Source organism: Callithrix jacchus, chromosome 9 (genome assembly GCF_049354715.1).
Source record: "Callithrix jacchus isolate 240 chromosome 9, calJac240_pri, whole genome shotgun sequence".
NCBI lineage: Eukaryota > Metazoa > Chordata > Mammalia > Primates > Cebidae > Callithrix > Callithrix jacchus.
The window spans coordinates 37,497,610-37,505,530 of NC_133510.1; the positions used below are offsets into that span (position 1 = coordinate 37,497,610).

At 36.5% G+C, this 7,921-nt stretch overlaps 1 pseudogene; it reads left to right on the top strand.

Annotated features, from left to right (window-relative positions):
• Nucleotides 1-600: 600 nt before the first annotated feature.
• On the top strand, nucleotides 601-2,443 carry LOC100414542 (cytochrome b-c1 complex subunit 2, mitochondrial pseudogene; annotated as a pseudogene).
• The last annotated feature ends 5,478 nt before the right edge of the window (nucleotides 2,444-7,921 follow it).

The following is a 7,921-nucleotide window of genomic DNA, read 5'->3' on the forward strand; positions in this document are numbered from 1 at the left end:
AGTGTAAGAATGCTCTTTGACTGCATTTGGTCCTTTATATGATCTCCTGAAATTTATATTGACCTGCTAGTGAAGAATATTCTGAAACACTGCAATATTGACTTACTACAAATATAAAAGAGAGACCAAACTTTGTTTACTTTCTTGCTACAGGAAGTCAATTTATAGCATTTCATTAAAGAAAAAAAACTCTTTGTGAATCTTTGTCATTGACACATAGCCATTCAATAAAATAGGTGATTGACATATTATCTATAGAAGATTTAAACATTTAAAATTGAAAAATCTGATGAATTTTTGGAAAATTGATATACCTGAAAAAATACTCACAAGCCAGATGCTTTATACCTAGTGTTAGAGAAAGCTTCACAAAGATGCTCAGGTTTAAATTTTAAAATAATATAATTTAATTAGATGTCAGAAAAAGGAGGTGTGGGTAGGAGGGGGGAGCATTCCATTTAGAGAGATCAGCACATGAAAAAGTAAAGAGGTATGATTATGTGAAAGATTTGAAGAAGTTCATTCAAATTTATTTTCAGAAGAATATTAAAAAGTAGAGAAACAACTATCTTGCTTTCCTATAATCTGGCAGTGTCTGTGGGTCAGAACAATCTTGAATCATGAAGCTACTAACCAGAGCCGGGTCCTTCTCGAGATTTTATTCTCTCAAAGTTGTCGCCAAAGATAAAGCCATAGCTGTGCCTGCAGGAGCACCGCCACAACCTCAGGACCTTGAGTTTACCAAGTTACCAAATGGTTTGGTGAGATTGCTTTTTTGGAAAACTACGCTCCTCTATCAAGAATTTGTTCATTAAAGCAGGCAGTAGATATGAGGACTCCAACAATTTAGGAGCCACTCATTTGCCGCGTCTTGCATCTGGTCTGACGACAAAAGGAGCTTCATCTTTCAAAATAACTCGCGGAATTGAAGCAGCTGGTGGCTTATTAAGTGCGACTGCAACAAGGGAAAACATGGCTTACACTGTGGAATGCCTGCGGGGCGATGTTGATATTCTAATGGAGTTCCTGCTCAGTGTCACCACATCACCAGAATTTTGTCACTGGGAAGTAGGTGATATTTAGCCTCAGCTAAAGATTGACAAGGCTGTCGCCTTTCAGAATCGACAGACTCATGTCATTGAAAATTTGCATGCAGCAGCTTACCAGTGCCTTGGCTAATCCCTTGTATTGTTCTGACTGTAGGATTGGAAAAGTGACACCAGAGGAGTGACATTACTTCGTTCAGAACCATTTCACAAGTGCAAGAATGGCTTGGATTGGACTTGGTGTGAGTCATCCTGTTCTAAAGCAAGTTGCTGAACAGTTTCTCAACATGAGAGGTGGACTTGGTTTATCTGGTGCAAAGGCCAAATACCATGGAGGTGAAATCCGAGAACAGAATGGAGACAGTCTTGTCCATGCCGCTCTTGTAGCGAAAGTGCTGCGGCAGAAAGTGCAGAGGCAAATGCATTTAGTGTTCTTCCACATGTCCTCGGTGCTGGGTCACATATCAAAAGGGGCAGCAACACCACCAGTCATCTGCACCAGGCTGTTGCCAAGGCAACTCACCAGCCATTCGATGTTTCTGCATTTAATGCCGGTTACTCAGATTCTGGACTCTTTGGGATTTATACTATCTCCCAGGCCGCAGCTGCTGGAGACGTTATCAAGGCTGCCTATAATCAAGTAAAAGCAATCGCTCAAGGAAACCTTTCCAACACAGATGTCCAGACTGCCAAGAACAAGCTGAAAGTTGGATACCTAATGTCAGTGGAGTCTTCTGAGGGTGTCTTAGAAGAAGTTGGGTCCCAGGCTCTAATTGCCGGTTTTTGCATGCCACCATCCACAGTCCTTCAGCAGATTGATTGAGTGGCTAACGCTGATATCATAAATGCCGCAAAGAAGTTCATTTCTGGCAAAAAGTCGATGGCAGCTAGTGGAAATTTGGGACATACACCTTTTGCTGATGAGTTGTAATGCTGAAGCACACATTACAGGCAAGAGCTGAACATTCTCAGCCAAGAGCAGCAAATACCTGAAAGTCAGAAGTCTCTAATATAACATTTGTCTTTTTTCCAGTGAAGTAAAATAAGGCATAAATGCATGTAATTATTGCCAGCTGACCTAAGTCAATAAAACATTCTACTTAATGTTTACCTTATGTTTTTCTCAATGAATTAATCAACAAGTATTTATTATGTGCTGATATCTTTGTTTTAGATGCTTAAAAGGAGACAGGAATATAATGAATATAGAAGCATCAGAAACTATTAAAATTAAGGCTAAGTGGCTATCAGGGTAAATAGTTCCAGATTACTGTTGGTGGCTTTTAAGATAAAAGCATGTTCAAAATTTGTCATTTTGGGTATCAACAGCTAAGTGGTGTGGTTTTTACCCCTGTTTTGCCTTTTTTGCAATAAAATTATTTCTGAAAAAAAGTAAAGTAGAGAAACAGACAATTTTTAAATCATAGGTTATTTAAATCCCCATAGCAGCCAGTCATCTGTTCTAAATATATCACTTTGTTCAAGGACATCAGTATTACTCCAGGTTCCAAGATAAGTGAAAGGCATGTTAGCTCTTTCAGAATCAGTTTTTCAAGAATATTTATATATGACATATTTTATAGTCCACAGTTATGCCTGTTAATCCCCATTTCATGGTAATTCACATCAAACTGGGTAGCCAAAATGAATGTGGTTAGGTGAAACATGTTTACATATTATTTTACAAGTACTTGTAGCCTGAATAAGAAAAACTGAATCTTTCCAAAGATGAGGACTGAGACTATTTCTAAATCAACACTTTATTCTGGTTTTGAAAATAAAATTGTGCTAATGGAAAGCATTGTTTTCCAGCATGAATTAAATTATTGTGGTCTATATTTCCTGCTGGAAAGAGTAGGTTCCTGGCAAAATTATGTTACATTTGCATTTTGTGGTGTACAGTTTTAGGCTGTTCCCTTCAAATTCAGAGAAATATAAATATATTATATATTAGAGTATTCTCAAGAGAAATATAAGTATTCCATTATATTTTACCAGGCACATTCATGGAACTTCCAATAAAAACTATAATTTTTGTAAAACAAACAGTGAAGTAATGAAGTATTTTATTTTCCAGAAAGTAGGATACATGCATGTATTTCATCACTGATAAGCTTATTTCATTTCTCTAGCATGTAAATCAATAATCTCTTAGAGTTGTGTTTATTACAAGAAGATTTTTAAATACCAGCATGTGAAGATTATATTAGATGAAGGTAAAATGTTTAGACTGTTATCAATATAGTCTTAAGAATAAAAGTTTTAATAAAAAACCATGGTTTTACAACACAAACAGCATGGAGATAATTTTTCAAATTACATAACAATTTCATTGTGTGAAAACAAAACAAGAAATATAACAAAAAGAGTGAGGCTTCCTTTCCATAACAAATGCCATAGTTTAGTTAAAGAATAATTTGATTGTTAAAATTAGAATTTGTATATAAATTTGGAGGAACATATTTGTTCTCTACAGTGAAGTTAGTAGATATGTAAAGACATTAATTAGTGCCAATAACAACATGTATATTTTACTCTGGATGCTGTCTTAGTTTCCATGAAATCTGTTATTTTGATAGTGTTCATTTAGTATGATTAATAAAAATATTTTAACCTAATAATTGATGGTCATTATTCATAGAATAATGATAATTTAAATTTTATTTGTTTATTTATGATAAATATGGTGAAATAATTAGCTATGTGTAAAGCATTTATTTTAAATAGGCTGATGTTTCTTTTGGTGAACAAAAGATCTGCAAGTTTTATCTCTGTCCCTAGTATGTTTATTCCATCACAGAACTTCTTAGTTTGAAAACATAATTTATATACAGTTTGCCTTTTAAACTGGAAATTCAGTTTCTCAACAAGTGTTTATTAAGCACTAAGCACTAGGGAAAAAGTTAATACAATAGAAATAATTCCTTTTCTCATGGCTAACCATCTACTGTAGTGTTTCCTAAACAGCAGTTTTTTAAGTTGTCTAAAGGTATGGAATTCTCTGTAAAAATTTTAAAACACAACTTTCCACAATAATTAAAATGTTGTATTTTATACTGTCTAATATGATAACCACAGCCACATGCAACTAGGGTGGTTGAAGAACAGAAATTTTAATTATATTAACTTAAATAGTCACTTTATTGGCTAGTACTACAAAATGCAATACTAGATGTTCTTAGAGTTGATACTGCAATGTGAAGTAGGTGCTTGTGTCTGATTTTATGTTTATACCCAGGCAGGTGATGTGTGCAGCCCAAATGATATCATGGCTGACCAACCTACTCATAAAGTTTTCCTAATGCATAATTTGAATATTGAAAGATGGTGAAAGCCTTTTGGATTTAAAAAAAAACAAACTATAGCAAGTATGAACAGTGGCCTGGTGCAGTGGCTCACATCTGTAAACCCAGCACTCTAGGAGGCTGAGGTGAGCAGATCACTTGAGCTCAAGAGTTTGAGACCAGTCTGAACAATAAGACAAAACCCCATATCTACCAAAAATACAAAAATAGCCAGGCATGGTGGTGCGCACCTTTGTCTCTAGCTACTCAGGAGGCTGATGTGGGAGGACAGCTTGAGACCCAGGGCAGAGGTTGCAGTGAGATGAGATCATGACACTGCAGTTCAGCCTGGGTGACAGTGAGACCCCCCCATCTCAAACACACACACACACCCCCCTATAGTAAATAAGAATGCCTAACTGGAAAAATCCAATGACATAGTAGCAAGTATGCAATTCAGATTGCAAGCAATGCTTACTTCTGTTTGCTTTGTAAATTTGTTTCACAGCAAAAGAAACAGTCACTAGAGTGAATCGGCAACCAACAGAATGGGAAAACATTTTTGCAGTTTATCCATCTGACAAAGGGCTGATATCCAGAATTTACAAAGAACTCAAACAGATTTACAGGAAAAAAACAAGCCCATTCAAAAATGGGCAAAGGATATGAACAGACACTTTACAAAAGAAGACATATATGAGGCCAAAAAACATGAAAAAATGCTCATCATCACTGGTCATTAGAGAGATGCAAATCAGAACCACATTGAGATACCATCTCACGCCAGTTAGAATGGCGATCATTAAAAAATCGGGAGACAACAGATGCTGGAGAGGATGTGGAGAAAAAGGAACACTTTTACACTGTTGGTAGGAGTGTAAATTAGTTCAACCATTGTGGAAGACAGTGTGGCGATTCCTCAAGGCCTTAGAAATAGAAATTCCATTTGACCCAGCAATCCCATTACTGGATATATATCCAAAGGACTATAAATCGTTCTACTATAAGGACACATGTACACAAATGTTCATTGCAGCACTGTTTACAATAGCAAAGACCTGGAACCAACCCAAATGCCCATCGATGATAGACTGGATTGGGAATATGTGGCACATATACACCATGGACTATTATGCAGCAATCGGAAATGATGAGTTTGTGTCGTTTGTAGGGACATGGATGAATCTGGAGAACATCATTCTCAGCAAACTGACACAAGAACAGAAAATGAAATACCACATATTCTCACTCATAGGAGGGTGATGAAAAATGAGAACACATGGACACAGGGAGGGGAGTACTAAACACAGGGATCTATTGGGGGGAAAAAGGGAGGGCCAGTGGGGGGGGGGAGCTGGGGAGGGATAGCCTGGGGAATAATGCCAAATGTGGGTGAAGGGGAGAAAGGAAGCAAAACACACTGCCATGTGTGTACCTATGCAACTGTCTTGCACATTCTGCACATGTACCCCAAAACCTAAAATGCACTAAAAAATTTAAAAAAAATTGCTTCATACATTTGTTTAAGAGTTGTAAACAAAAGTTTACCCAGTTCTATGCTGTATTTATTTAAGTAACAAAATAAATATTTTATCAATGCTGAAGAGAACTTTTTCTTGAAAAGGGTCATTAGTCACTGAATTTTGAGAAATATTAGTCTAGCAAATAAGATGTAAACATTGTGTTGGTATTATTCAGCTTGCATTGCGGGCTATTTGACTCTCAACAACTACTCTATATAACTAAGATATAACTAAGATCACCAATTTAGAGCTTTGGAAAGAGGTTACAACTTCAGCAATCTCCTTAAAGTCCTACAGAACAAATAATAATTCAGGGTTTAAATCCATGTCCCTTTTATTCCAGAATAGTACATGCCATATAGTAGGAAGAATAATGGCTCCCCAAGGGTGTCTACCTCCTAATCCCCACAACTGGTGAATGTGTTACCTTAAGTGCCAAAAGATACTTTGCAGATATGGTTAAGTTAAGCATCATGAGATGAGAATATTATCCTGGCCTATTCAGTAGGTACAACATAATGTCAAGGTGTCTTAGAAAATGGAGGAAGAAGGAAAGTCAGAATGAGAGAAGGAGACATGATCATGGAAGCAGAGGTCAGAGTGATTTGATAAAAGGACCACGAGCCAAGGAAAGCAGGAGGCCTCTAGGAACTGGAAAGCTTAAGGAAATTAATTCTGCTCTAAAGCCTCCGGAAGGAATACAATGCTGCTCACACCTTGATGACATCCTTACAAGGTAGTTTAGGGTCCATTTCATACCCCTTTGTGAGGAAGGACTTTGTGAGGAAGGACTTTTGGGAGGGAGTAGGGAGGGGTGTTGTGCTTCATAAATAACCCCTTTCTTCCTGCATACGTTGCAATAAAGGAGCATGCAATTCAGTAACACATAGGACACTCTGAAGAAGATTTCTGATAAGTGCATTCTTCTCCCACTTATTTAATTTCTGGTGGTGTTTAAAGGGCAATTAGGTTCAGATTGAATATATAGCCCTTGTTTATTGACACCATAATTATGCTCAATAACAGCTTAGGTTTTTATTAGAAAACAGAAGACAAAAATGAAATCCACACATTTGGTCCTGAAAAGAAGCAGAGAATCTAGGATGTTGCACAGAGACCCACTTTCAAAATTGCCCACCAAAATATTGTCACCTTCCTATCCAGCCCTGAAAATGGTTGCCATTTTTCAGAAATGAATCATCTCTACTTTACAAAATAGTACAAAATCCTAGAGTGGAAATTGAAAGAAGATAAAAGTAAGGGGTGAATTGGTGAATTACTCTCTTTTAAAAATAATGCTTTGTAAGACAAAATTGCTCGCATATGTTTTGTTGGGGGCTGTGGGGGCATCTTGATTACACCACATAAAGTTATTTCTGCACGTAGTGTAATTACTATGCTTGTTTCATGATGGTGCTAGTTCCTGGTTTTCCAGGATATGGAGAGAAGAATAGTGGCTGTCTTTTCACAGCTTCCAGGTTTTAATTTCTCTCTGAGGTAGTGTGTAAGAATAGAAAATAAAGCTGAATTTACACATTGTAAACATATAGAATCATAAACTAGTTTTTCTTAACTTGAATATATTCATATATATCAATAAGAGAAACAATACTATTAATTATATTTATGAAAGACCCAAATTTACAAAGCCAAAGAGTATGAGTTTTTTATCCTTACATAAAACCCACAACAATTGGTAAAGCAGCTATTGATTACCATTTTACAGCCGAAAAATTTTGAGTCTGGAAAGATCAACATGCCTAAAGTAGTGCAGATGGTAAAGTGGTTAAATCTAGGGCTTGAATCCCATACTTGGCATTTTCTTTGATTTTTGATTGCTTTTTTGATCACTGGTGAGTGAGCTGGTAAGTGAGATAGGTGCTCATAACGCCTAGGAAGTTAGAATTGTCCATTAGGATAAACAGCTGATTTCATTATAGAAACTTGGATAAGATACTAGGAAAGGTCAAGAAAGGAAGCCACCATTTATTCTGGAACTGAGAGGCCATAGATATGAAATTTTAGACGTTAATGAAACAATCAGTTCATTACCTAGGCTTTATCTCTG